Consider the following 25,065-nt stretch of genomic DNA (forward strand, 5'->3'; position numbering starts at 1 on the left):
TTAATTTTTAATTAATTTAATTATTAATTTATTAATAAGATTTAATTTTATTAAAAACCCTTTCTCTTTTCTTTTGGATAAGTCTAGCCAGTGATTTATTGATCTTATTAATTCTTTCAAAGAACCGGCTTCTAGTTTCATTGATGTTTTCTACCACATTTCTGATATCTAATTCATTGATTTCTGCTCTAGTTTTAACTATTTTCCTTCTCATGCATAGGTTAGGCTTAGTTTGTTGTTGTTTCTTCAGTTCTTTAAGGTGTAAGGTAATTTGTATATTTGGAATTTTTCTTTTTTTTTTTTTTTTTTTGAGTGAGTTTGGATGGGTGTGTATTTCTCCCTTAGAACCGCCTTTTCCATATCCCATAGGTTTTGAACCAATATATTTTTGTTCTCATTGGTTTCCATGAATTGTTCAAGTTTTTCTTTGATTCCTGATTGACCCAAACTTTTTTGAGCAGAATGGTTTTTAGCTTCCCAGTGTTTGAATTTCTTCCAAACTTTTTCTTGTGTTTGAGTTCCAGTTTCACAGCATTGGGTCTGAGAATATGCAGGGAATAATCTAAGTCTTTTGGTATCGGTTAAGACCTTATATGTGACCCAGTATGTGGTCTGTTCTGGATAAAGTTCTATGCACACTTGAAAAAAATGAATATTCTGTTGTTTAAGAATGGAAAGTTCTCTATATATCTATGAGGTCCATCTGGTCCAGTGTGCCATTCACAGCTCTTGTTTCTTTGATTTTCTGCTTAGATGGTCTGTCTTTTGCTGAGATTGGAGTGTTGAGGTCTCCCACCATTAATGTATTATTATTATCAATATATCTTTTTATTATAGTTAACAACTGGCTTATGTAGTTGGCTGCTCCCATGTTTAGAGCATAGATATTTACAATTGCTAGATCTTGTTGGATAGTTTCTTTAAGAATGATATAGTGTCAGGACGCCTGGGTGGCTTAGTCGGCTAAGCCTCTGCCTTAGGCTCGGGTCATGATCCCAGGATCCTGGGATCGAGCCCCGCATGGGGCTCTCTGCTCAGCAGAGAGCCTGCTTCCCCCTCTCTCTACCTGCTGCACTGCCTACTTGTGATCTCTCTCTCTCACTCTCTCTGTCAAATAAATAAATAAAATCTTTAAAAAATGATATAGTGTCTTTCTGTATCTCTAACTACAGTCTTTGGCTTAAAATTGAATTTTTCTGATATGAGAATTTTACCTCAGCTCTCTTTTGAGGTCCCATGGAATGAAAGATGGCTCTTCATCCCTTCACTTTCAGTCTGGATGTATCTTTAGGTTAAAAACAAGTCTCTTGTAGACAGCATATGGATGGCTCCTGTCTTTTTATTCAATCTGCAAACCTATGACATTTTATGGGAGCATTTAGGCTGTTTATGTTGAGAGTGATTATTGAAAGATAAGATTTTATTGTCATCATGTTGCCTGTGAAGTCTTTGTTTCCATAGATTTTCTTTGTAAATTTATGTTCTATATCACTCTTGGGGGTCTTTCTCCTTTTATAGAACACCCCTCAATATTTCTGGCAGGGCCAGCTTAGTGGTTACATATTATTTTAGTTTTTGCCAGTCTTGGAATCTCTTTATCTCTCTATTCATTCTAATGCCAGCCTTGCCAGATAAAGTATCTTGGTTGCATGTTCTTCTCATTTAGTAATCTGAATATGTCTTGCCAGCCCTTTTTGGCTTGCCAGGTCTCTGTGGATAAGTCTGACATTATTCTGAAGTTCTCCCTTCTGTGTGTAAGGAATCTCTTCCCTGTAACAGCCCTTAAAATGGTTTCCTTGGTTCTAATATTTGAAATTTCTGCTATTACACATCAGGGTATTGGTCTTATCTCCTGGACCTTGGGAGGGAATCCTCTCTGCCTCTAGGACATGAATGCTTGTTTCATTTTCCAGATTAGGGAACTTCTCAGCTAATATTTGCTCAAATATATCTTCTAGTCCCTTCTTTCTCTCTACCCCCTCAGGAAACGCAGTAATTCTGATATTGGAATGTTTCATAGCATAATTTATTTCTCTAATTCTTTTTTTAATGGATTTTAAGCTATTTGTTCCAGGCTTCATTCTGCTCCTTCTTTTCTATCAGTTTGTCTTCTAAATCACTAATTCATTATTATTCCTCATTTACCCTAGCTGTTAGAGTATCTAGATTAGATTGGATCTTTTTTTTTTTTTTTAGTATTTATTTATTTATTTATTTATTTATTTTTTAATTTTTTATTTTTTATAAACATATATTTTTATCCCCAGGGGTACAGGTCTGTGAATCACCAGGTTTACACACTTCACAGCACTCACCAAATCACATACCCTCCCCAATGTCCATAATCCCACCCCCTTCTCCCAAACCCCCTCCCCCCGGCAACCCTCAGTTTGTTTTGTGAGATTAAGAGTCACTTATGGTTTGTCTCCCTCCCAATCCCATCTTGTTTCATTTATTCTTCTTCTACCCACTTAAGCCTCCATGTTGTATCACCACTTCCTCATATCAGGGAGATCATATGATAGTTGTCTTTCTCTGCTTGACTTATTTCGCTAAGCATGATACGCTCTAGTTCCATCCATGTTGTTGCAAATGGCAAGATTTCATTTCTTTTGATGGCTGCATCGTATTCCATTGTGTATATATACCACATCTTCTTGATCCATTCATCTGTTGATGGACATCTAGGTTCTTTCCATAGTTTGGCTATTGTGGACATTGCTGCTATAAACATTCGGGTGCATGTGCCCCTTTGGATCACTACATTTGTATCTTTAGGGTAAATACCCAATAGTGCAATTGCTGGGTCATAGGGCAGTTCTATTTTCAACATTTTGAGGAACCTCCATGCTGTTTTCCAGAGTGGCTGCACCAGCTTGCATTCCCACCAACAGTGTAGGAGGGTTCCCCTTTCTCCGCATCCTCGCCAGCATCTGTCATTTCCTGACTTGTTGATTTTAGCCATTCTGACTGGTGTGAGGTGATATCTCATTGTGGTTTTGATTTGTATTTCCCTGATGCCGAGTGATATGGAGCACTTTTTCATGTGTCTGTTCGCCATCTGGATGTCTTCTTTGCAGAAATGTCTGTTCATGTCCTCTGCCCATTTCTTGATTGGATTATTTGTTCTTTGGGTGTTGAGTTTCCTAACTTCTTTATAGATTCTGGACACTAGTCCTTTATCTGATATGTCGTTTGCAAATATCTTCTCCCATTCTGTCAGTTGTCTTTTGATTTTGTTAACTGTTTCCTTTGCTGTGCAAAAGCTTTTGATCTTGATGAAATCCCAGTAGTTCATTTTTTCCCTTGCTTCCCTTGCCTTTTGCGTTGTTCCTAGGAAGATGTTGCTGCGGCAGAGGTCGAAGAGGTTGCTGCCCGTGTTCTCCTCAAGGATTTTGATGGATTCCTTTCGCACATTGAGGTCCTTCATCCATTTTGAGTCTATTTTTGTGTGTGGTGTAAGGGAATGGTCCAATTTCATTTTTCTGCATGTGGCTGTCCAATTTTCCCAGCACCATTTATTGAAAAGGCTGTCTTTTTTCCATTGGACATTCTTTCCTGCTTTGTCAAAGATTAGTTGACCATAGATTAGATTGGATCTTAAAAATGTAATAACATTTTTAAGGTATGCCAGATCAGCTCTCATGTCCACTCTTAGAGAATCTATGTTGTCATTAGTGGTTTTCTCCATCTTAGCTGTTGTCTTCATAATTATTACCCTGAAGTCTATTTCTGACATCTTGCTTATATCCATATCCTTTAGTTCTGTGGCAGAGGTCACAGTCTCTGAATTTTTTTCTATTTTGAGTGTTCCTCTTCTAAGTCATTCTGTTGAGGGGTGGTTGACGGAATGTACAGAGTCCAAATTATCAACCACCCCCCAAGCAAGATGCACCTGTTTTATAAGGACCTTGGGGTTGTCAGCCTCTTGTTATTCCAGACTGTCTTCTGGGGGAGGACCCTGCCACACTGTTACTCAGGCAACCCTTTTTGGGAAGAATCGCCCTGCCTCCTGAGGAGGGGGGAATGGGCTCAGTGAAAATCTGATATCTGGGGCTTTTGTTCTCTGGCTGCTTTCCTTGGTGGCCTTCTGCCTCTCTTCCAAGAGTCAGAAGAACAGAGAGATCACAGTCTGGTCTCCAGTGAGCTCTCCAGGCCACACTGTCTCCAATTTTGTCTGTTCTGCTAAAAACCATAGCATCCTGGGTTGTGCACCCCACAGCAGCACTCCCACCCCTTGATTCCAGGTCCAGGCATGTCTCTGCCCTTTGTGCTTCTAAAACCACCAGCTGCCCCAAGTTCACATGCACATCTCCACAGCTCCTGGTTTCAGTCTGGGGGAGCTTCCCTAAAGTCCTTTCCCCATTGCTACTAGTCTGTGAATCTGTGCCCAGTCCCCAATGAAGGAGGTTTTTGCACACCAGTGATGCAGGATCCTGGAGGGTCCCTCCCCCTTCTGTTTATTTTCCAATATCTACCCACAAAATCATGGCTCCCTGCTTCAAAGCTCAAAACCAACTGCTGGAGATATTCTGTTTGTAGAGATCCAGATATATCTTACATCTCAGGTTGATTTCATGGGTGTTTAGAGTGGTCTTATAGATAATCCAGCTCAATTCAGGGGACCAGTTAAAATAGGACCCCCTACCCCTCTACCATCTTTCCCCGCCTTTCATGTGTTGGTTTTGAGTAAAGATTTTCTTTCAGTGATTTTAAAGATGACTTCATAGGCAGAAGAAACAGTGGCAGATATTGAAGATAGAAGCTTATAGGGATGTATGCAGTTGTCATCTTGTGCAAAAGAGGGGTGAAATTTACCATGCACAAATCCAAGATAAGAATAAATGGCTACAATATTTAGGGAGGCAGATAGGGAAAAGCTGTCTAATCTGCCACATTGTGCAACAATGTTTACTATTTGGGGCTTACTTGAGTCTTCCAAGCACTGGCAGAAAGTTCTTTCAGCAAGGAAAGTACTGAAGTCATCCAACATCAATTGAGTGATTGGACCTCAATGAACTGATATTCATGGCTTCTTCCAATCCTGGGATTTTATGATATATTTCCTTTTCTTATGACAAGAAGTGTTCCCATATTACTCAATGTGTACTCAGAGAAATACATTTTTGCATTTCTGTGTGAAACCACCCGGTCCAAATGATGGTCCTGTAGGAAGGGTTTATTTAACTCACAAGATTTGTCACCTATGTTAAAAACCGAGTGTAGAGCAAGCAAGGAAATGCTTTATTTATTTTATTTATCAGGTTGTACAGGCTCTTTCTAGGATTCAGGTAAGTGTTTAGGCCTAAAAATTGTTATAGTGGGCAAAGATAAAGACAGGAAACCCAGCAAAGGCAGGGAATGCTATTAGCACTAAAAAGAAAGAGCAGGGGATGGATAAAGACTGGGTCAATATGTCGTGAAAGTCATATAAGAAAACAGTTCTGGAAGAACTGAAGAGAGTAAACAGGGAAGGTGAAAAACATCTTAAGGAGAAAAAAAAAGGCTTCTAAATAAAGGAAGCAGCAAAGAGGTTACTTCAGGGCTAGTGCCGATCAAAGCAGGGAAGACCTTGAACAAAGGATATTTGAACAGCTGAGAAACATGAAAAATTCTAAAAGAATTTGGTGCTTACATGTGAAACATTCCCAAATAAACACGTCATGTGTTGTTAAAGACTTCAGTTAATACATTTATAAAGACAGTTAGTTCATTGTAATATTTAGTTAGCAGGATTTACTTTATATTTTATCTGGTTACTAAAGTAAAAAATACTCATTGTTGAAAATAATTTGAAGTGCATAAAGATTAAATTAAAAAATAATCATCAGCACTGATATTATTTATCATCACTGTTAAAATTTTGTATTTGAAGTTTTCATGCAGTATTTTTTTTAAAAAGATTTACTTATTTATTTAACAGAGAGAGACACAGCAAAAGAGGGAACACATGTAGAGGGAGTGGGAGAGGCAGGCCTCCCACTGAGCAGGGAGCCCAATGTGGGGCTCAATCCCAGGGCCCTGGGACCATGACCTAAGCCAAAGGCAGCTGCCCAGCCAATGAGCTACCTAGGCACCCTTCATGCAAGACTTTCACCTTTGTTTTTAATGCAATATGTTTTATGTTTTATTTTTTTTAAAGACTTTATTTAAAGAGAGAGAGAGAGAGATCACAAGTAGGCAGAGGGGTAGGCGGCGGGGGGGGAGAGCAGAGAGCAGATGTGGGGCTCGATCCCAGGACCCTGAGATCATGACCTGAGCTGAAGGCAGAGGCTTAACTCACTGAGCCACCCAGGCACCCCAATTTCATGCAGTATATTTTAATAGTCAATTGCATAGGCTCAAGATAGCTTTAAATTCCTGAATTACAGGGAGATAGGTTTCCATAATGTTTTACCAACTTATGGAATCCTATCTCCTTGTAATTCATAGTAACAATACCTGGGTTTGGAACATTTTACTGAATCTTTTCTTAAGATTTTTAAAGAGATTTTTTTTATTTGAGAGAGAAGAGAAGGGGAGCAAGCAGAGGAAGAGGGACAAGCAGACTCCATGCTGAGTGCAGAGCCTGATGTAGGGCTTGATCCTATGACTCTGAGATCATAACCTGAAATCAAATAATGACCTGAAATCAAAATCAAGAGTCAGATTCTTAACCAACTGAACCACCCAAGTGCACCGGGAACATCTTACTGAATTTTGACATCTGTACACTACTTCATTTAAATTTTTGTTAAGCTTAGCTCTTTTGTTAACAGGAAACACCATCTTCAAAGTTTTACTGTATTTCTCCAGGATCTTATTTATAAACAATAAATAAGATTTTATCTTGTTTATGAACAAAAGGCCATCAAGAATAATGACATTAACGTTCTAGAGCTACAGAGGAGTTAAGAGAATGTACTATGTACCAAATGCTTTAAATGCATTTTTTCATTTTATTGTCACAGAACCATCTCTTTACTACAGATTATAAGACTAAAACTCAAGAGATTAGTTATCTGTTAAATTTTGTTTAAAATAATCGATAGAAGTAAACATTATAAATTACTTCTAAGTAATCCAAGTGATCGTTCTCAAAATACACTTAAAATCTTGATCAGCAAATTTTTAGAAGATATTTTATTTATTATTTATTCATTCATTTATTTTTAGGTTGTTGTTTTAATATTATTTATTAGCACAGTAACAAATGCAGACTTAAGTAGTCCACCGGGTATAACCAATCCACTGAGCAACTCCTACTCCACATCTTACAGTTAACAGCTTAAGGTATATTACCACAGGTTTTTGCAAGTCATGATTCAAACCTCTTGTCACAGCAAAGTAGGTGGCATATAAAATAAGACACATGACTACTTATCTCCAAATGGTATCTTATAGCCCCATACCCATTTTATATATATGAGACGACAGTCTCTAAAAACTGTAAATACCAATGTTCCCTCCCAAGAAAGGAAAAAATTCCAATTTTTTGGATATCACTTCACTTGAAAGAACAATAAAAACATACTAAAAATGCCCTCCTAAACTTGCTCTTCTAACATCATTCTCAATTGGTGATAATATCTTCATTGTTCCAGAGTCATTTGTGCCAAAAACCTTGGAAGTCATCCTTAATTCTAATGCACCAGCATGTCCTGCCAAATCAACCATCACAGTATCGCCCAAATTGTACCAAGTAGGCTGGCTTCTGGAACTGCCTGCCTATTGGAAGACACCATTTTTTTCTCACAGGGAACCTGACCATAGTTTTTCAGTAGATGCCATTATTTCTTCCTTTAGTCTAGACTGGTTTAGTCAATTCCCAACACAGCAGATAGACCAATCATGTTAAAATGCAGGTTAGACTGTCACTCTTCTGTTCAAAACATTACAATAATTTCCTACTTCCCTCAAGGTAAAAACTAAATCTTTACAGTGGATGACAAGACCCCATTTTTATGTTCAACACCATACCCTGCTCCCTTCCATGTACATCACAGAACTCAGCTTCTTTCTCATCTCTCAATGGCCTCAGCCAGGCAAGGATGTTTGGGAGCCCTTGTATTTGCTTTTCCCATGCCTGGAACCATATTCCTCTGCATGCTAAGCTCTTAGGTTTTCATGATATGTTCTTTCTTTTCCTTTAAGACTCTGAAAATTGTCACATTCTTAGTGAGATATTCTTTGAACATCCTAATGTAATCACAGCTCAACATCTATGCCTATATCCCTTAACTCACTTTGCTGCTTCAGGTGCTAATAGCACTTACGACTTTAACTTACAATATTTCTCTTTGTTACATGTCTCCCCCAAGAGACCATAAGTTCTGTGAAGACAAGGATTACTTGATGTTTATGTATTAATTTATTTTGCATTGCCTAAAACATTTCCTCTCATACCTGGTAGTCAATAATTATGTGTTTAACATATGAATGAATGTTTATTCACATAGGAATAGTTTTAGTTGGTTAAATGCCCTAACTGAACACATTTCCTAAATTCTTGAGGTAGAGTCACACCATTTTCTTCAAAAACATGTCAAAAACAAAAGAATTAAAAATTTGAGATTTTGCCTTTTCTACTCAAGGTTTACTGAACAGCTAAAAACAAAGCTAAATAGGTAAATCACAAATACTGAATAGTAGAACTAGTGCAAATAAACTTAACTCTCAGTTACCCAGATAATCATATTATCCAGAACACTTTATGCCCCAAGCTCAATGGGGGAAGTGGGGTTGAATGTGTGTGCTTATGGCACACCATCGATGAAACAGGAAATGGTAGCAAAGCTTCTGCATGGTCATTTTCCTTCTCAAAATACACCAGTATTTTATTTTGTACATTTCTCCAGGTAACAGATTATCTGACATTTTATGTCTAAAATCATCTTTTTGTCTTTATTCTTGAGGGCATGGAGGCATAGAATTCTTGGATGATAGTTATTGCAACAACCTGAAGAAATTATGCCCTTGTCTTCTATCTTCCATGTTTTTTTGGTTGAAAGTTCTGCATTGAATTTACTGTTTCTCATTTGAAATCATGATTTTTCTCTCCCCTAGCAGTTTTTAATATTTTTTTTGAATCTTGGTCTTCAGTAGTTGTTATAGTATGCTTGTGTGTTTTCTTGGGTTTCCTTTTTTTGTGGGTTGGGGGGAGGGAGGTATATACTTTTTGGATTTGAGGTTTGATATTTCTCCTCAGTTTGGGGAAATCCTTCTCAAATATTTTATCTGCCTCTCTTCCTCTTCTTTCTGAGACTCCACTGTATTAGACTCTTCCACTATATTCCATATATTCCTTATATCCTTTTCCACAATTTTCTCTTTTTGTTGTCACGCTAAGCTCTGTGTATTTTGGGGGAGGTCGTTTAGATCACTAATAATCCCTTGAGCTGTGTCTTGTCTGCCATTAAACTCTTTAACTTCTTAATTTCAGTTATAGTATTTTATTTGTCTCAAAAGTTATCTGGTTCTAGTGTTATGACAAATTTCTCTATTTTGTCTTGTAATCAATTGAATTCTTATCGCTGGCTATTTTAATAAGTGTCTGATAACTTAGTCATCTTCATTTCCTCTGTGACTTTTTAAAAATATATTTTCTGGTATTCCTTTGTTTTATGTTGAATCTCATCTTTTTGTATGTCTTTTATACTAGTTCTGGACAATGTGTATTAACATTTATAGAGAACCACTGAGGTTCTTACTGTTACTAATTTCCCCTAGCAAGGATGACTCTAGCATCCAGGAGACTGCCGGCTAGAGGATTCAGGCACTGGAAGCCCTGTCTCCTGCTGGCTTTCCTCTTGGTCCTTGGATTTATTCCAAGGAATATTCCAAAGGAATTTTCCAGATTACTCCTCCTTCCTAGAAGACCCTGAATCCTAATTTTTATCACCCACCCCTGTAATATAATAAAACATTGGGCGCCTGGGTGGCTCAGTGGGTTAAAGCCTCTGCCTTCAGCTCGGGTCATGATCTCAGGGTCCTGGGATCCAGCCCCGCATCAGGCTCTCTGCTCAGCGGGGAGCCTGCTTCCCTTCCTCTCTCTCTGCCTGCCTCTCCACATACTTGTGATCTCTGTCTGTCAAATAAATAAATAAAATCTTTTTAAAAATTTAAAAAAAACATAATAAACACTCTTTCTAAATATTATTTCTGAAGAAAAACAGTATTACTTTTTCTATGTTCATAAAGAATGGACCTCAAATTATGACAATAATTGATAGACTAATGTAAAGCTGTATGAAACTAAAAGTATGCAGTAAGTGGCCAATGATATTGCTAACTTTAGAAGTAGTGTTATTGTTGCTTGTAGTGTTGTTGTGGTACTTTCAATAGTTTTGAATTAATAAGTGATAAGCATGACCTGGACACTGTAGTTGTTCATTTGCATATTTTGTGAATTAGGATTTCCTCAAAAATCATTGTTTTTCTAAGTAGCTTTTGAAAAACTTTCTTTAGGGAATTAAATAAGGTCTATGATAAAAATATATTTACTGTTAACTATTTCAGAAAATACACTATAGATTTTGTTTAACAATATTCCATACTAGCAATGTAAGTATGATATTCTCTTAATAGGAATAAACTCTAATATAAAATATATGATAACACATTTAATCTCTCTGACGCCCTCTCCACAAAGTGACTGATAGCACTTTGCATATACTTCAGATATATTTCAGATAGTTGTATGAGTATAGAGTCAATGTAGTTTAGGTTTTCTTTGGCATAGATAACTCCTCATTAAAATAACTGCATTAATATAATATGGAAATAATTTTAATAATAAAATTTAAAATAAGATTCATAGTAATAGAAGGTATAGACCAGCACCTTTGGTACTAGATGCTGCTCTAACCTATACATCTTTACATAGACTAGAGTTGACCAATAGGGTTCAGCTTCTGTGCCAGCTCCGCTTGATAGTGAGTGGTTGCTTGGAACACTGTTTCAAAAGAGTACCTGAAGTTTTATCTATGGATCTGACATGGATGTAGGAAAGAAAAGTTTTGAACAAATAAAGGTATATTTTCCATCACTGAGATACTCTCATGTAGTTCTTCCCAAAGATATTTGTCATTTGTCTTATTTCCCAATCTATCAGAGTTCAGGCAGTAATGGCTGCCGTGAAGCCCCTCTCATACATCTTAACAAATGTCATCTCCAATTCTTTGCCCCCCACCATCCCTCAAAGAGAGTCTGCTGGTAATATCTTTGTTTTCTTCCTGTGTGGTTGACCCTTAGAAGACCTTTGGAAATGGAGACACATAATAGTTATATATCTGAAGCTCAACTCCTACTGGTCTCTACAGTCTTATAACTTCACCTCTGAAATTAATCCTTAAAGATTACTTTCCTCTTATCTGAATAATCCGGCACATTAAACAGCTCTAAGTAATTAATTCTGAAAGGGAAATTGCAGATACTGAGTATATAGGAGTGTAGCGCTAGAACAGTAGCTGGTTTGACAAAGAAAGATGTCATGAATTCAGCAGAGACTCCTCCCTCTGCACATTACCATGGCTGGCACCACTCCAGCCTACCCTGCTGTCCCCAGAAGCCTGTCTCCCCTTTCTCTCTATATATACATATGTGTTTACCTTTAGTAAAATCATAATTTTTCATGTTTTCTTTGACCATCACTGCTTTTATATATATGTATATATACAATATATTATATATGCAATATATTCATAAATTTGAGTATGTGAACATATCATACGTATACCAGAATATCCCTGTAACATATTTCTTTGATTTGTTAAACAATTCTCAATTTGAAATTCCTAAGTAAAACTTTTTATTATATTTTTATTACATGTTATTTTGTTGCTGACATGATTAGTTTTCTCTTTTTTGCTTGTCTCTCAGTATTTTAGACTCCACTTGAATTCCAAAACAATATAGTTAAACAAATTTATTTTATTTTTTTAAAAGATTTTATTTTTGTGTGAGAGAAAGAGAGAGACAGAGAGTGTGCAGGGGACAGAGAGTGTGTAGGGGCAGAAAGAGAAGCAGACTCCCCACTGAGCAAGGAGCCCAAAGTAGGATTCGACCCTGGAACCCCAGGATCATGACCTGAGCCCAAGTCAGAGGCTTAACCAACTGGTTAGCTTAACCAGATGCTTAACCAGATGCCACCCAGGCACTCTAGTTAAATAAACTTAATAGTTAATTCTTCAAATGCCAATCTGGCAACTGTGTGTGTGTGTCCAATCATGGGGTAACATGGTTACACAGTCAAGGAATTAGCTTTTAAAAGGGAGTGGAAGACAGTAAAGTTGAAGTGATGTAGCTGGTCAGACAGATTATGAAAAAAAAAGCTGCTTGCATAGTAAACATTATAGCAGGTACAGAGCTGGACATTCTTCTTTTCAGTCTGAGAACACTTTACTTAAGTTTTGCTAAAATAATCTTCTGTTTCCTATAATGAGCTGCTGTTTATTTTTAATTGATAGCAATAGAAAATACTAAGGTTATAAAAAATGATAGCAAGATTAACTGACCTTTCTTTTGCTATTTTCTTTTCATCCTCTAATTACTTTTGTCCTGATCTCACTGATCTATCTTGACTTCCAATGTGTTCTTTGGGAATTTGGCTAACTTCATATCTCACATTTCCTGCTCTAGAGGAAATAGCTCTGTCCCTTAAAGCAGAGTGTGCAATGACATTTTAAAAACACAAAACCCAGCAAAGAATTAAATATACCAAAAAGAAAACTTGTCAAAGCTCTCAAACTTGAGAAGTCTATTTCTATGACCAAGGCTTCTGTTTTGATTTTCACCTAAAAAGCACAACTGGCCTTCAGACAGCACGGACCATAAGGGCTGGACCAATTGTTGAACTGCTGAAAAATGTTTGTATTTATTGATAAATTGGTTGCTCTGAACCTCCAAATTGTTACTCCCCACACACACACCTTGCAGCCCTGCCATTTGCTCAGTATAACTTGACCTCTACCAACCAGCAACGAAAATGTCAGGGAAGTGCCCCTGGGATGCCGTCAGGTTTTACCAGCTGGAGCTTATTCTACTTGGTCAGTAACTGGGTAACTAGCTGGCAAATAATTTGAACATGAGTCAGCTCATGTTCAGCTACGTCAGTCTGCTTGACACCCAAAGAATTTAACATGTCCTCATGCCTTTGCATTGCTACATAAATTATTCGAACCAGTATCCTTTTGATTAATTAGGGCATTAATGGATTTTTAAATTAAAGACAACCTTGATTGGAAAAAATAAATCATCCTCTGTCATAAGATGAAAGAACTGAGTCTATACCGTATTGGGCCATGTCACAGAGGGGCCACTGCGTTTGCTGATGCTTCTCACACGCTCCTGTCTTAACACTCAAGCTGCCGTCTTCAGATGCAATTAATTTGGGAAAGGAGAGGATAAAACAGGATGAAGGGAAAATACCATCAGCAATGATAACACTTGAGAAGATCCAGCCTACAGCTGATATTCCTTAATTATAAAATCCGATTAAAATATGAGCCCTCATGCAAGGCGATAAAAATAAGTTTAATTTAAAAATGAAGATTTTGAGGAAATGCAGTAACCAAATGCTCTGTTCAGATTAATTTTTACAAGGTAGTTCAAGCTGTTTTATACATGTGGTGTGTATGATAGCATTTGGAGAAGTATCCAGGACCATGTTAGGTAGCCTAAAAATGAAGCATTTCTGGAATATGCACATATTCTCACATACACACACACACACACACACACACACACACACACAGGGCTTTGGCTCAGAAATAGTTTTGATATGAGCCAAGAAAGCACTTGAGCCAAGGAACTTTAATTACACACATGCTGAGAAATTTGGGGGGGAGTTTACTGATGTCTGCAATTCACTTTGAAGTGCACCAAAAATAAGATGGATTAGGAAATGGATATGGGAATGGATAAATGGATATTTGATAAAGCATCTATTGGAAAATATTAATTTTGGGATCTAGGTGATGACTTCATTGTATAAGGTTTTCAATTTTGCTCTATGGTTGAACTCTTTTCATAATAAAGTGTTGGAAATAATCTATTTTCTGCATGAGATGCCAGTGTTCCTTAGGCTCGTTTTTATGATATTTTCCTTCCATGGAATGGATATAGAAAATGGGTTTGGGGGTCACTCTGGTTGTGTTAAAACAATTTCTTTAGGGGCAGCAGGGTAGCATAGTTGGCCAACCACCGGACTCTTGGTTTCTGCTCAGGTCATGATCTCAGGGTCATGAGATCGAGCTCCACATTAGGCTTGGCACTCAGTGTGGAGTATGTTTAAGATTCTCTCTCTCCCTTTCCCTCTGCCCCTGCCCCTCACTCACTAGCAATAAATAAATAACATCTTTTAAAAATACTTTATACATTTATATAAGTTAAAACAAGGATTAGACCCAGAAAAAAAAAAAATAGAGTTGCACAAACCTTAGCTTTCTGTAATTTTCCTGATATGTTTTCTGTGATAGCACTCAGCAGGACTGATTGTTGATATTACAGAAGATAAGAATTTGGGGAATTATTATTTTCATTATTTTTCCATATACTAGGATTAACATTGAGTGTTTGGGACACAATATAAAGACATATTTATGCTTAATGATTAAGATACAGGCAAAAAGCTAGTAAGAAAATGAAACACTTAGATCATGACAGGTGAAGGGAAACATTTAACACTTTTGTGTTATGCTTGAAAAATAAAAATCAATTTATTTGTATTATAAATTTAAAGAAAGTACTGGTTAACCAGTATCCAATTTAATACATGGGTTCTTTTTTTAAGAGCATAATCTCTATGTCCATATTAGAAAATTTACACTTACATCTTTCTGATTCCTGAATTATTATGATTCTGTAATTAAAAATCAAATGAGTGAATCAGATACTAAACAGTATAAATCCACAAATCCCTGAAGATCTTTTATGAGTTGAAGAGTTAAATAAGATTCTATCATAGAACTTGAGATAAAAGGTACACTTTCTCACTTTTATTTTGCCACTACCTATAATCCAAGACTATTTAGAGAAGTATTTACTTAGGCATTCATCCCCATTAATTTTCACACCTCCCTCACAAAATTCTTTTGCAAAATTCTCTATGGCACTTGCTAAAATTCTCCTTTCATTAGGAAAAAAAGAATCTACAACTGGAGCCTTTTCACAGAATGCTCCCTCTAAACCCTGGCCTTAAGTGAAATCAGATCCTAACCTGCTTTCCTATCTTGAAGCTACCTGATCCTCTACTTCATAAGTCATGGGTGGGGAGGGGGAGAGGAGGCCTTGGCATCCTTCTAGAAACCTGGACCATTCATTAATACTCTAGTCTCCTGCCCCATACCTCTCTCATCTGAGTGTTCTGCCATGCAGTTAAAAGTCTCTGTTGTGATCATTAGAAGTCACTCTGGCCATCACTCTCAGTTGCTGACCACCAGCTTCCCTAAAGTCCCCTCCACTGCATATTCTGGTACTACTCTGAACCACCTCCATAGCTATGTGAACAATCCAACAAATACTGATAAGCCAAAGATTTCTGACCTTGGACAATTGCTCACTTCAGCCCCCAAATCTCATGACCATACCACAGAGTTTGTCACTTCTGTGAACAGTAGCTACTTTGAATCTCTATTTCCATGGTAACAAATCTCAATCTTCACTCTTCACTTATGTTACTTTGAAATCAACACCCTCAATGTGGTTTTGCTTTGAATTTCTCCGATGGCTAATGATGATGAACATTTTTTCATGTGTCTGTTCCTGCCTTCTCCCCACTTATTGACTTGATTATTTTTTTGGATGTTGAGTTTGAGGAGAAGTTCTTCATAGATCTTGGCTACTAGCCCTTTAACTGTAGTGTCCTTTGCAAATATCTTCTCCCATTCCCTGGGTTGCCTCCTTGCTTTGTTTATTGTTTCATTTGCTGAGCAGAAGCTTTTTATCTTGATGAAGTCCCGAAAGTTCATCTTCATTTTTGTTTCCCTTGCTTTTGGAATTGTGTCTTGAAAGAAGTTGCTGTGGCCGATATTAAAGAGGTTATTGTCTATGTTCTCTTCTAGGATTTTGATGGATTCTTGTCTCACACTGAGGTCTTTCATCCATTTAGAGTTTATCTTTGTGTATGATGTAAGAGAGGAATCAAGTGTCATTCTTCTGTATATAGCTGTCTAATTCTCCCAGCACCATTTATGGAAAGACTGTCTTTTTTCCATTGGATACTTTTTCATGCTTTGTTGAACATTAGTTGACATAGAATTGAGGGTCCATTTCTGGGTTCTCTATTCCGTTCCATTGATCTATGTACCTGATTTTGTGCCAGTACCATGTAGTCTTGGTGATCACAGCTTGGTAATATAGCTTGAAATCAGGTAACATGATGCCCCAGCTTTGTTTTTCTTTTTCAACATTTCCTTGGCAATTCAGGGTATTTTCTTGTTCCATACAAATTTTAGGATTGTTCTAGCACTTTGAAAAATGCCATTGGTATTTTTATCAGGATGGCATTGAAACTATAGATTGCTCTGGATAGCATAGACATTTTAACAATATTTATTCTTCTGATCCATGAGCATGGAATGTTTTTCCATCTTTTTTTTTTTAATTTTAAGATTTTATTTATTTATTTAACAGAGAGAGAGAGAGAGAGAGAGAGAGATCACAAGTAGGCAGAGCAGCAGGCAGAGAGAGAGGGGGAAGCAGGGTCCCTGCTGAGCAGAGAGCCTAATGCGGGGCACGATCCCAGGACCCTGAGATCATCACCTTAGCAGAAGGCAGAGGTTTAACCCACTGAGCCATCTAGGTGCCTGTTTTTCCATCTCTTTGTGAGATACCACCTTACACTAGGTAGAATGGCAAAAATTGACAAGGCAAGAAACAATAAATGTGGGATAGGGTGTGGTGAAAGGGGAACCTTCTTACACTGTTGGTGGGAATGGAAGCTGGTGCAGCCACTTTGGAAAATAGTGTGGATTTGCCTCAAAAAGTTAAAAATAGAGCTACCCTATGACCCTGCAACTGCACTACTAGGTATTTACCCCAAAGATACAAAGGTAGTAAAAAAAAGAGCCACAAGCACCCCAATGTTCATAGCAGCAATGTCCAGAATAGCCAAACTGTGGAAAGAGCGGAGATGCCCTTCAACAGATGAATGCATGAAGATGTGGTCCGTACATACAATGCAATATTACTCAGCCATCAGAAAGGATGAATAGCCATCATTTGCATCGACATGGATGGGACTGGAGAGGTTTATGCTAAGTGAAGTAAGTCAAGCAGAGAAAGATAATTATCATATGATTTCACTTATTTGTGGAACATAAGGAAGAGCATGGAGGGGATTAGGAGAAGGAAGGGAAAAGTGAAGGGGGCGGATATCAGCGTGGAAATGAACCATGAGAGACTGTGGACTACAAGAAACAAACAGACTGAGGGTTCTAGAGGGGAGGGACATGGGGGAACGTGTTAGCCCAGTGGTGGGTATTCAGGAGGGCCCATATTGCATGGAGCCCTGGCCATTATACACAAACAATGAATCTTGGAACACTACATCAAAAATTAATGACCCTCTTCTACTATATACTACTTCAAATGATGATTTTATTCTTTTACATATCCTAGTACCTATAGCTCATGGGGCTCATGGTTCATAAATTCAACCATTTACTGCCCTCACCTTTGATTCCTAGATTCCTTTTCCCCGTGGTATCCTTACCTTGCAAATCCCCAACATTGGATTAATCCACCAAAACTCTATGACAAGTAGGCTTCTTAATGTGGCTGAATAGTAGAACACCATCTGCCTGGGATTAATGCCACTATCAGGTCATGGACCCCAAGCTCAGCTGGGCTCTGGCACTATTATGATATCATTTTACACGATCCCGGTCAGACCTATTTCTACCTACACAATAACTAATCCAAACCCATACTTCCATTGTTTAGGAGGCAGCCAGGGCTCCAGATTTGCTGATAAAAAAATGCAGACCATCATTATTATTTTCCTAAACTGTTTCCATTCTTAAATGCTATCAATATTTATGTGTGCATTTCTACTCTTTCCTTTAGCTCCTTGAGAAGAGCTATATCCTTTTTAAGTTTCAGGCATATCTTTTCCCTGTGCTTCAGCCCTGGGAACTCACTGCAAGATTTCAAACCTGGGTTTCGGAAAGACGGATAACAGTGAAAAAAAAAGAAAAGAAAAAAAATTTCTAGAAAGAAGTAGTTTTGAGTATAAACAGGAAAATTAGTTTTAGTCTTGAAATGAGCAAAAAAAAAAAAAATTCCAAATTTTGCACAGATAATTTTTTTAATTTTTCTGGTAAAGGGGTAGAAAAATTAGACTAATTTAAAAATAATTAAAGTTTTAAAGTCACATTACTATTGTATTACTATTGTGTTTTGTACATGCATGAAACTATACAACATTTAAAACATTTTTTAGGGGCACCTGGGTGGCTCAGTGGGTTAAGCCGCTGCCTTCGGCTCAGGTCATGATCTCAGCGTCCTGGGATCGAGCCCCGCATCAGGCTCTCTGCTCAGCAGGGAGCCTGCTTCCTCCGATCTCTCTGCCTGCCTCTCTGCCTGCTTATGATCTCTCTCTGTCAAATAAATAAATAAAATCTTTAAAAAAAAAAAAAAACATTTTTTAAAGGTTTTATTTAGTTAAGAGAGCGTAAGAGGCTGTTGGGGTGGGTAGCAGAGGGAGAAGATTTCCTGCTGAGCAGAGAGCCCAACATGGGGCTCAACCCCAGGACCCTCAGATCATGACCTGAGCTGAAGGCAGATGCTTAACTAAGCCACCCAGGCGCCCCCAAAACTGAACACGCTTTTTAATATGTATCCGTGCTCTCGGCATATTGCCACTATAGCATCAAAGAATGGACCACCGAATGAAACTTGGATTTTTGATAAATTTTGGAATTTGGGATTAGCATACTGGTCATACATAACATAGCAGTTATGAATACAGATTTTTGGGTTTGGCTTTCTGATTGAGAATACTATCCTTGCTTTTACCACAATATAAGCAATATAACATTAGGAAAGTTATCTAACTCTAAAACTCATATGCCCTATCTATAAAATAAAGAACATGGAAAACCCAAGTCATAAGGTTGTTTTGAGGTGTAAAGTAGTCAGTTATTGGGTATCAAACATGTGGTACAGTGCCTGAAAAAGACGGAACACTCAATAAATTGTATCACTATTAATATTTCATTGATTTCTACGAGTAATTCAAACCAAGCTAATAGATTGCATTTTTTAATCTAAACTCAGTATATACGAATGATGAGCACAATGCAGAATTTTTCATTTGAAGAATGAAGGTGTTAGTATTTTTATCAGACTAAAATAACTTTTAATACATATTTTTCTTTGTATTAGTTTTACTCTTTAAGCTAAAAAGTCAAGGTTATTTAGTTGGGATTTCAAATTTTTCTTAGACATTTTAGATTTACGTCACAAACTGACTGACTGACTGACTTTATTTGAAAGAAAGAAAGCGTGCATGAGCAGGTGTTGGGGTGAGGGAAAGAGAATCATAAGCAGGCTCCACACTCAGTGAGAGCCCAATGCGGGGCTTGACCTTATGACCCTGACATCATGACCTGAACTAAAGTCAAGATGCTTAACCAACTGAGCCACCCAGGCACATCCTACAAACTGACTTTAATATGCACCAAAACAGCCTTTTAAATCTTCTTACCCTACATAGTTGACTTTGGCTTGACAAGGTTACATAATTACATGTCTTCTTGTACAATGCAACCCAAATCTCCCAGGATTTTCTAGTACTTAAAAGTTTATCAGAAATTTTTATTTCAGTATATAAATACATGGTAAAGTACTTTATATACACTCTAAAGCCCTGCATTATTAAGATCAAACTTGTTGTATTGATTTTTCAAAAAAGATTATTGCAAAATGAAAAGGTTATTACAACACTGATAGAGGAGCTGAGTAGTAGCAACAGAAACTACCCAAAGAGGGGCCCTACAATTTTAGGATGAATTGTAATTGAAAGCATGTGTGCCTGAAAAAAATCAATGAGACTACTATATATTAACAAGCCAAGGCAGATGGCCTATTTTTGTTCAGAGTGGTCAGATGAGACTGCTGAAGCTAAAAACACAGCATCCATTTCACCACCAAAATTCCCAGATATTATCTCTTATATGGTGCATAACAATAAATGTGCCCTTTTATAGACCAGAGCTCCCATGGGGAAACAGCCGTTACAATGAAATATTCTCTCTCAGCATTGTTAATTATAACTCCCTTACATGATTAGTTTACTTACTTTTTATGTAGCTGCCACTATATAAACAATGGGATATCAACAAACAGATCTAACACAGAACTTAAAAATTAGAGAAAAAAATGTTTACATATACCCAACCAGATATTATAAAAACATTTTGTATGAAAGCACACAGAGGGAGGAACTAATGTTAAAAAGGATGAGGGTAGTTTCTACGCAGTAAGGAATACAAAGTTATTTTTTATTTTTTAAAGATTTTATTCATTTATTTAATTGAGAGAAAGAGAGCAGGAGCAGGGGGAAGAGAAAAAGGAGAGAGACAAGCCAACTCTACACTGAACACAGAACCCGATGGGGCTTGGTCTCACAACCCTGAGATCATGACCCGAGCCAAAATCAAGAGTTGAACATAACCGACTGAGCTACCCAGGGGCCCTGGACTATAAAGTTATTTAACACAAACATACACATCTGTACATAGACACAAATAATATTATCTTAATCAGGCAATACCCTAATTTATCAAACTGTTCTTTTGATCTTTAAAGTCTGTTACAATAATGGTATAATAAATTAAGGAAGGTATATTTATGATGCACCAAACATGTGGTCACACCGTATTGCCTGTGATTTTATACCAAAATAATGATGAAAGCATTATTCCAATTTTATTTATTAGAAAATTAAAGATGAGGGAGGCAAAATAATTTGAATGTTTTTCCAGAGTTATTAAATGTCCCGTCTATTCTTCTAACTTTGTTCTGACTTAAAATCCCTGCTTTATACTACACTCACCAACGTCTGGTTGTTCAATGGGAGAAAACTAGAGTGACATGTGAACATACAATTAAGTGTCTCAAACTCATTTTCACGGAAGAGGCTTATCAGGCTGGTGACACTCTGGCTTTAATACATGGTAACCCCAGTGCTCTAGGTCTCCTTGCCATGGTCACTGTTCATCTTCAAAAAGTTTAACTTGACCTCCATGGATCTTTCTGCCACCCAAGGCAGAAACATCATTTCCTGATGTTCTACAGGTCTCCTTGCTCACATCTACCACAGCCCTGAGCACATTTTGGGTTGATTTCCTCTTTACTTTTTTCTCTCCCCACCTAGATCACGTGCAGAGTTTACGTGAAAGGCCTGATAAAGTCACTCAGGACGGTAGGAAAGCAAAAGTCCCCAGACTTATCTTCTCTTTACAGTAATGCTATCCTTTGCTTAACAGAAACAAACAAACATAGACTTCGGATCCTTCAGAGAGAGTTATTTGGTGATCAGAAAAACTGTTAAGCAACAAAAAAGACTGATAATGGGCATCTTTTGGTTTGGAATTTCTGCAGGTGCACAGTACGTGGGAGCTAGTGGGATTCTCTCTCATATCTGCATCACACTGAGGTAGGAACACACAGGGCACTTCCACTGTTCGTGAAAAACGATGTACACAGCATGCATTAAATACATCCTCCTACAACTTTCTGCTTTTGGCTTCAGCATATTGGTTTTGTCACACTGGACATGACTGCCAAGCTGCTTTCTGCTCAAGCATCTTTATATTCAGGGTTATGCTGGGCTTAGGACACAGAACCTTTATGCTGCTAACCACCTCGGCATGAGCTCTTCTGACGAAACCAACAAACAATGACTTGTTAAGATATGGGTTGTACCAAGTGAGAAGTGTAAGCAACAGTCTTCCGTCTGATGGTCAATATTCATTTCTTCAGTGTGAGCGGTTAGCAAGAGCTGGCTATTTTCCTTAAAATGGATTTACAAGATTAATGATTTTTAGTGTTATGAATAATTCCTCAGGGAAAAAAGTACACATCATCTTACAGATCTTTTTCATTTCCAAGATACTTTTACTTGTGATGTTAATATTGTCCACTATATTTCCTACAAGAGAGTCTAGAAGGAAGTTACCTCTGCCCAAAATTAGACTTGGTGAGTATTTCTACCCAAACCAGAGCTTTAAGTGTTTATGTTTTGTCAAGATTATAAATGTGCATTCATTAGGCGACCCAATTACAGATACTTTTAAATAAAGTAACAAGTGCAAAACGCATGGTAAACTAGAGACCACATATTTTTATTCTCCTAAAGATGTATGTACTGGGCACACATTTTTAAGTAATAAAAAGAGAGGATCACAATAACCAAGATAAATTTTTTTTATGAGGATTCTCCATTTAGATTTTAAAAATATAAGAGTTAAAAATTGGTTTAGAACATGTACAAAAAGTGAGTATGTATATATATAATTTATATATATAATGCTTCAGCAGGGGTACCTGGGTGGTTCAGTCAGTTAAGCATCCAGTTCTTGGTTTTGCCTGGGGACATGATCTCAGGGTCATGAGATCAAGCCCTGAATCTGGCTCTGTGCTTAGTGTGGAATTGCTTTGGATTCAGTCCCTCTCTCTCTGCCCCTCCCCCTGCTTGTGCACATGCATTCTTTCTCTTTCTCTCAAATACATAAATATTTTAAAAATAAAAATAATGCTTCGGCAGAAAACTAAAGTAACATTAAAAGTTCCAAAAATATACTAAAATCATGAAATGTTAAAATACACTAAAATGTACCAACTACCATAAACTAATTTGTGCAATTTAGACCTTAGTAATTTGGGGCTTAGTAACAGACAAAAGGAAAAAAAATTAGTTTATTTACTACTCATCCACTGATACAGAAAATAAATGGGCTTTTCTGAATGTATCAGTTTCTTGACAGATAATTCTTAGGAAGAATCAATTTCTAAATATCCATATAAGCCACATTGCATAATATGCTGGGCAACAGCTCGGAGCAAAGTGTGGCTGTATTTTTATGCTTGTATATTGCTTATTTATGAATAGCCCGGTTGTAAGAAAATATTACAATTTTAAATTTTAGTGAAGTATACAGTATTTCCTACAAGACAACCCCAGTTAGAAGTCTCTTGGGTGCTATATAAGCCCAGTACTAATGTTTCCCAATTCTAGGGTGAATCTGTTTGTGGGGCAGCTCAACTTACAAAATTTGGAGAATCTTCTTTAAATACAAGAAAAAGTTAAATCTTACTTTTAGAACATTTATAAGACTATCAGCCTGTGTTCACATAGGATTTGAAAGGGCATAGAAAGTTGAGCTTATGTTCTTCCTCAGGCAATCCGCTTCTGTCCCCACTTCCTCAAACACGGCCATTTTCCTGAATTCTTAGAGAAATCTGGGAGTTACGGTGGATTCTTCCCTTCCCAAGAACACCATCTCCCTCCCTCCGTCCTCACTCCGCGTTTGATGTCCAAAACTATTGGTAATTGCAATTCTTAGTACTTACCATTTTGTTTCTCCGAATTAATGCAACAAACGCCTTCCAGCCCCTTGTGATTTTGCAGGTTTCGGCTCACCTGACCCACGCAGTCGGCATCCTACTGTCACGTGATCTCAGAGAGCAAGTGGTTCTCAAACTTAGTGTATTACAATCACCTGCACAGGTCTTGAAAATTGAACACAGCTGGGGTCCATTGTCATAGATTCTTATTGATTGGTTCTGGCTGGTACTTCAAAATCTTTTTTTTTTTTTTTTTTCCAAAAAACACATGACATGAATCATAAACAGATAGGGCACACACTCACTTGGACAATCCTCGTTTTGTGGAAAACAATAACACGCTTTGTGTCTTTTTCTCTTTTTGTAAGGCACAGGATCTTGTATATCACAAGCATTTAATAAATACACACTTAATACATGAAATAGTAACCACTAAAATATTTCAGTGAAGCAATTTCCAATGGAGTAAGGCTTCTAAACAAAGAGGCTGATACTTTAATTTTCTATAGGGATTCAATTTAGAGACCCTATTAGGGTCCAAACATCACTAGAATCACCAGAGATGTTTGCTAGAGTTGTTTTTTTTTTTTTTTTTTTTTTAAGATTTTATTTATTTATTTGACAGAGATCACAAGTAGGAAGAGAGGCAGGCAGAGAGAGAGGGAAGCAGGCTCCTTGCTGAGCAGAGCCCCCCCCCCCACCATATGGGGCTCAATTCCAGGACCCTGAGACCATGACCTGAGCCAAAGGCAGAGGCTTTAACCCACTGAGCCACGAGGTGCCCCTAGAGTTTTGATTTCCAGCATCACCCAGACCAGGCCAATCTCTGGGGTAACTGATATATTCGGTATCCTCTCTAAGTGGTATATTCATAACACCTGATGTTAGGAATCACTATCCTAGATTTCACATTCTGCATTTCTATTCCCTAACACATTCTTCCCAAATGGCAATTTTCTCACACTAGCCATTAGAAATTGTCACAGATAATACTGTGATTAAATTCAGAAACTATGCTTCAGGTATCATTTGTAAAATGAATTGATCAAAGGTAATGTTAAAACCTTCTTAAGAAATATATACTGCCCCTAGTAGAGATGTATCTGTCCTGTTGTCCCTTTATTATGGAATGAAACCATGAGGGTGACTGTGCAGCTGAATTAAAGGAGCAAAAAATTTTGAGATTCCTAAAGAATTCTGTTGGAACCCTGGAGTTCTGAGGAGAGGGTTTCCCTCTACAATGTGCAGGTCAATAGCCCATTTAAATTATGTATTTTTTTTTCAAATTTAGAATTCATTTTATGATTTCGAGTCAAGTTAATGCCATAGAAAAAGATTGCAACATATTGACCAGAATAAATAAAATATAAAACACATCCTGCCATGACTGAAGGATTTGAACACTTTTTACATCATTTAATAAATGGTGTGGACATTTTCGAATTTTCCCTTGATGTTCCAAAGCCCAGTTTCAAATATAAGCATATTGGAGCAATTGAACTTCTGTTAATATCT

Source organism: Mustela lutreola, chromosome 4 (assembly GCF_030435805.1).
Source record: "Mustela lutreola isolate mMusLut2 chromosome 4, mMusLut2.pri, whole genome shotgun sequence".
In the NCBI taxonomy this organism is placed as follows: domain Eukaryota; kingdom Metazoa; phylum Chordata; class Mammalia; order Carnivora; family Mustelidae; genus Mustela; species Mustela lutreola.